The sequence below is a fragment of the Centruroides sculpturatus genome, unplaced genomic scaffold (assembly GCF_000671375.1).
Source record: "Centruroides sculpturatus isolate CEXI.00-Female unplaced genomic scaffold, Cexi_2.0 scaffold675, whole genome shotgun sequence".
Lineage (NCBI taxonomy): Eukaryota > Metazoa > Arthropoda > Arachnida > Scorpiones > Buthidae > Centruroides > Centruroides sculpturatus.
This window is the reverse complement of record NW_019384955.1, coordinates 63,999-71,179: the sequence shown is the minus strand read 5'-3', so window position 1 is coordinate 71,179 and position 7,181 is coordinate 63,999.

Sequence of the window (7,181 nt, the reverse complement as noted above, 5' to 3'; positions counted from 1 at the left end):
TGATGTAATTGATTTATATAAATCAATTAATTTTACAAATAAATAAAAAGCATAATTTGTAATATGGCATACACACATCAGCTGAATCAATATAAATAAGTGAATAAATAATGGTACGAATGATTTATGCAAAAGAAAATTTAAGATTACAGGAGTAAATTCTTATTTTAAAGGTTTTGAAAATTCAATATTTTCACAGCCACAAAAGAAAACAAAATAAAGTTTAAAATACTATATAGTTGTTTCAAACACCCACATGGTAAATTTTTGTGTGTATATTTTGTAAGTACTTGGGAACTTGCCTATAAAATAAATTTCTGTGGATACTATAGGCACAATAAGTACCTTATTATGTCTATAGTCCTTTTTTACACAAAAGGAATCATACAAGTCTAGAAATCATATTAGAGAAAGCAAGCACACACACCATATAGTCAGGAAAATCATAGAAACTGTGGTTATTTGCTGTTCACATATTTTCTGTAGTTATGTCTTGAGCTTGGCCCACCGTAGCACTGAATATCAGTATTAACAAAGTAGCATGAAAATAATATAATAAAATACAGCTATTTTCTTCTTTCCATCTTGACTATTTACATAAAATCCTTATTGTCATACTTACAAAATATTAATATGAAAGAAGTGTGTTAATCTAGTACTGACAAGACCAGAATGGTGCCAGATTATTATTGCACATTTTTATATCTTTTAAAAATTCACTGTTATATACAATCTGAATGTTGTAGACATTATGTTTTTTATCAGAGCATACTGTTGTATGCTTCCAATTTGTTTATTCATGCTTTAATTAGTCTGAAGGTAAACACAATACAGTAGAGCATCGATTATCCGACCCCTGATCAACTGTCACATCGGTTACCGACCGCATTCTAGTAGACAAATTCAAATGTCCGCTAGTGATGTGACGCACCAATATTTGGCTATGTCTTGGCTACTTTAATATTATTTTTATGTGTTTTAGCTGGCAACAAGGCTCGACCATGAAAGGGAGCCAGTATTTAAATGAGGTTTAATTTTCTAATTTTTAACGATACAATAGCGATGATTATTATTTTAAAAAAATTTCTGTTAGGCTTAACATCGATGAAAATTCAATGCAAAGTAGGTTAATAGCAATATACTAATTACATGGGATATACTATACTAATAATGTATTTTTTCATATTTTTTGGTTATCTGTTTTTTCAGTTATTCGACCAACCCCAGTCCCCAATTGAGTTGGATAATCGATGCTCTACTGTATTATCATGCTCTGTATTAAGATTGATTGAAAAACTTACAAAAACATTAATGAACACATTATTGTACAAAAACAATTTTTACAATGATTCATGTGCATATACATGTATTTTCTAGACATGCACTGTATACATATGATTCAAAAAAAAAAAAATATATTTTCAGATTACAAGAAATTTGTTTTTAGGTGCACTGTTCTCACATTAATCTGTGGGAAAGAGAATGTATCAGACACACACATTACTGAAAACAAAATGTGTGCTAATTCTAACGAACCAATGTTTGTTCAGCATAATACAATGTAAACTATAATTTTTCAAATTAACATGGTATAGGAGTTTTAGATCCTAACTATTCTTGAGATGGCAGAGTATCACCATCAGACAATTCTAGATTATTGGCTATTTTTCAGAATGTCAGATTAACAAAATTCTACCATATTATAATTCTGCTGTTCTACACAAAAGAAATCATTTAAGATTTTCAATTTTTTGTTTCCTAAGTGATTACCTTCCACAGCCCTAAAAGTACATGTTCTGGAGAATTCAGTATCTATAAACTGGGAAGAAGCAAAGATCATCAGACCTTTCAGAGGAAGATATAAGCCATTCACAAGCCAAATTGATTAAAATTTAAAAAAATTCAAAATGAGTTAGTGTCAAAGCATTTGATATACTCATAAATTTTTATATTCATAATAAGTTTCCCTAATAATAAGGATCAATACCATTTAACCACTCAGCAGTGACCAACGAGTACAGTCAAGGGTGATCATGTGGCAGTGGTGAGAGACGAGTATAGTCATCCAAGGTCATCGAGGGGTATTGCCAAAAACTAGCCTATAACTACCGCGGAAAATAATTCAGATAAAAAATGAATTATGTAACAATAAAAAAATACTTTACTTTACCAGACAGTTTACAGTTTACAAAATCTTTTTCCGAAAAAGTAATGAGAAATAATGATTGAAAAAAACTTCTAAAATTTTCCACATTTACTCTCCACTACCTGGAGTAGAAACCTGTTTGACTAGTCCACTGTTGAAAGGTTAAATAAAAAATTTTCAAATACCAATAAATTTTGTCATTATTTCAGAAGTCAATCTTAATTAACTCCATACTGTAATGTAAATCCATTGGCACACACTACAGTACTGCAATTGCAGTGTACACTGACCGGTGCCTTGTAGATAATGGTAAATTATTTAATGTTATCTCATCACAAGAAATAAGTAAAATAAATTAGTTACTTCTGCAGCAGTTGGACTGTACCTAAGTATACTTGTGGATTATTAAATGATTGCTTTAATTTTGGTGGCAATTGTTTTTAGAAAAAAGAAAAGTTACACCATTATATCAAGATGAAACTAAAAATTTTTTTCATTCCTCCTACCAAACATGATTCTCATAAAAATTTAAGAACAAATCAACACGAGACCTCAAATACAGCTGACGAAGAAGACATAATTTATGTTGCTGAATAATCAATTTAAACAAATTAACAACAACAACAACCATTGTAACAGTAACAGAACAGTTATTATTCATTTTTGTGAAAAACCTTTAATAAAAAATGTATGATAATGAAGTTTCTCTATAATAAAAAACTATATAAAGACTGAATTTGATATGTTTTTCACTTGCCAAATCGATTAACTCCCTCAATCACATCAAAATCGTAATAACAACAATTATAGCATATCTATGCTATCTTATGAATTTTATATGTCATTAAATAAAAGCTACATCTACAATAATACATTCTACAATGTTTATTTAAATTTATATTTTAAAAAAGAATGTACAGTGGGTGATCGGTTAACAAACATAATCCATTCCAAGACTTTGTTCGCTATCCAAATTGTTCATTAACCGATTATCAATTTACCATAGGTATGTATGGGAATTTGATTAATTCGTTCGAGAGACCCCAAAAATAAAAAAGATATACTTTCTTACTATGTGTATTTTTATTATTACATATAAATAAACGTATACACAGACTTGCATTTTTATTACTCATGTGTTTTTGTTTGTGGGGATTAAATAATCTGTCTAATATCGATTGCTTTTCTTTCTTCAGGATTTTCAGAATTAATAGCATTGTAATTGTAGAGATCCCCAGGCTTATTAACCTCAACCTAGTTTGTATGCCATTCTAAGACCGTTGATCTGACATTCCCCACTTCTTCAAAAGATCTTTAATTAATAGCAGATATCGGCACTAATCCTTTTTTTCATAATAAAACATATCTCTCCAAGTTTCTTGGTGTTCTTCTGTCGTCAGATTTGTTGCAGTTTCCTTCAATGTTCTTTATTTCTCAGATGTGATTTTTGTTACTCCTTTAGCTGCTTGAGTTTTCTTAATTATACAGTATCTTTCTTAGATAAGATTGAACTGCACCCTACTGTAGAATTGTTCAAGCCACACTGCCCAGCAACATCAGACATCTTCTGCCCACTCTCTACCTTTGCTATTATACTCTCACCTTTCGAAAATAAAAACCGACACAAAACTTAACAAGTGCCCGCCCGACAGTCTCTCGAATACTATAAAAGAATAGTTTGTCAGAAAAATAAAAGGCTGGAATAACAAGGGAGTATTTTAAAGTTCGTGGAATACTATCTGATCGGTATATATCGGGTTGAGCATCAATGTTGACGTCTCCCGTGCTCCAAAATGTTACCTGAAGACAAAGGAAAATCAATCGGTATTTGCTAGTTCCGTCACTTCTTTTTATGTTTGTTCAGTGAAGTGTTCGTTATCCGATCATAAAAATCTTTTGCGAAAGTGTTCGTTATCTGATTTGCTTGTTAACTGATCACCCACTGTATATTATTTTGTCACTTTAACTCCATAAAACAAAAAGTGAAATCAATTTGGCAAGTGAGTGGCACAATTATGATGCAACTGACAACTCTGTTCAGGGACAAGAAAACATTGAATGTTACATATTAAGTGCGGGATATTATTTTGTTGACAAATTTGGTTTACAGTGCCAGAAACTTAGAATACTGAAATGCATAATTCTTGAGAAAGCAGCTATGTATTTCAGTCACAAAGATCCTCTTCAGCCATACATGAATAAATGTTATATTTGTAGTTACCAACATAAATTAAGATTTAATTAATAAGCTAAATAATTCATAAACTTAACCACCAAAATAAAACTCTCCTTACAATTGCAGAAGATCTATAACTATAAAAATTTGGCTTAATATTACCCATTATACATTGCTATGCAGTGTTGAATCTAAAAGTATACAAATGACAGTGTGGTTAAATACTTTTCATCCTACAATTTTTTACTTTCCTCTTTCAGGTGCATGTCCTTGCCTATCTCAAAAATATCTATTAATTGACTATTTCATTAACTAATTTTCAAGGTTGGAAGAGTTCAAATGTTTGAAAATAAATCTCCTTCATAGACATAATGTTAAAGAAAATCACCTTGTTTGAGTTTCATAGTCGAAAATTCTAATATTTTATACACCTCAGTGTTCTATTATTTACCATGATTTAGTCAAAATCACTCTCACAATGTTATGAAAATCCTTATGAAATGATATCTGTTCAATTGACAATATTCTGCTGCTACTCTGATAATCTATTTATAAATTAGCTATTTAATGTATTGTGTTATAAGGTGATTAGTTTGCTTTGTTTATATCAATAGTTAGCACATATAGAATCAAATGGATCAATTAACACAAATGACAGAACTGCATTGCTTCATATGACCTTACTGGATTTGCTATTTTTAAGAATTATTGAAGACTCAAATTATCAGTTCAAAAGACAACTTGAAGTAAATGAAAAATTATATATCTTTTATTCTTAGAAATAAAGGTAATAAATAAAAAACTTGATAAAGTGAAAGCTATATCATCACTCATGTATCAATAAGGAAAAAGTATTTCTATTACTCTCAATGATGCAGTATTAACTACAATCAATATTCAATTTTTCTTGAACTTATTACATGCAAATCAGAGAAAAATGCCAATAAGTCATCTGAATAAAACTACAAAATATTCATATGAGAGTGTAACAACGAAAAAGAGAAAATATTAAAAATTTTTATATATTATTTGAAAATAATATTTAAAATCAATTTAACTAATGGTTTTTTAATGCTCTCTTTGTAACAATTAAAAATAATAATGCATTTCTAACTATGATTGTAGATTAAAATAATGTACTGATTTTTATTATTTTCACAAAACTTATTTTACAATGATTTAATATATAATAAGAATATTATAGCATTTTTGTTTTGTATTTTTTTTTTTTAAATTAACACTCAAAAATTATCATGTAAATGAAATTTTTAAGTACAAAATTTTGTTGTTTTTAATAAAATCATTATGAAATTTGAATAATTTATAACAAAAAGTAATGTGATATAAAATTTTAAATCTGAAAAATTTTGTAAAATTCATTTACATTGAAAATTTAAATATTAAAAATCAACAAATAACCATCTAAAATTCCTTTACTTATTTTATTAGTTCAATATCAAACATCCATCACTTATTATTATTTTTTTTTTTTACACTAAGTTGCTGCCTGAAATTTTTTATGCCCATAAATTAATATTTATATACATATATATATTTTACTTTTGAGTATCTTGAACTTACATTTATTCAAATTTACATAGTGTAAAATATATATATGTATACATTATTAGTTTTAATAACACATCTAATCGATACTTTTCTGTCTGTTTTGGAAAAGAATTTTAATACTGAAATTTTTATAAAAATATTGACAATTATAATCAATATAATCCTACACAGTTTTTTAAAATGATGATATCTTCTATGAAACAGTGCAATGTTGACATTACTGAGCACAACTGAAATTAAAGATGCAGCAAATGTTAGAAGGAATTTGAAACCACTTGAATTAAGTCTACATGTGGTTATCATCCCAGTACAAAAATTTACAGGCTTATCTAATTTTTTAAGCTGAAATGTTGTAGTAACATACAAAATGAATACTTGTACCTGATAGAACTGCATGACTAGGACAATGATACATTTATCATCATCAAAATGATGCTTGATTGCAAAGAATTATGAAATATTTAAGAGTTCACTTTTACATAAATTATGCTCCTTCATAAATTTTTCTTCTAATGAAATTATTTGATATTGACACAAAAAATAAAATTTTAGGCATGATAGTCCAGTCAGATGTGAGCTTTTTCTTTTTCGTTCTTTTTTTTATCTGCTTGTGAATTACCTGTGATGGGCGATAAATCAGCAGCATACATGTAGTCTTGGTCGATGGGAAAATAGCACATTATTTCATAGAGGCAGTTATCTAAAAATACACATTAAAAAAATTAGTATATCTGTATCAAGTAAAAAACAATGAAAATAAATATAAATTTAAATATATTTTGACGTCAAATGAATACTGGATTAAATCAGACTATATTACCATTACTATTAATAGTACAGTAATGGTAATGTAGCCCTATTTAACCTAGCATTCATTTTGGTTTAATATAACTACCGAGCTAGAAATGTTTATATATTTTAATATATTTTGTATTAACTAAATGAGTGTATAAGTTATGATTTAAATCACGGGTTCCCAATCTATGGGTTGCAACAGGCTTTCTTTGGGGTCGCCAACTTATACAGTAAACTAAAAAAAATATTAAACTATAATGTAATTTTTATTTTTAATGGTGTCTTGAAGTTTGAATAATTTCATATATTTTTTTTAAATTAAAATAAGTGTAATCTAGGTACGCTATTCTGTCACAGTTGGTTGAAACATGTGTTGAGAGTTTGAGAGGAATAAATTAAATGTTGAGAATGACATGAGATTGGCGTTAACAAAAACTCACCCACGAATTTTGAAACTGGTTAATAACATGCAATTTCAACCATCGCATTAAATTA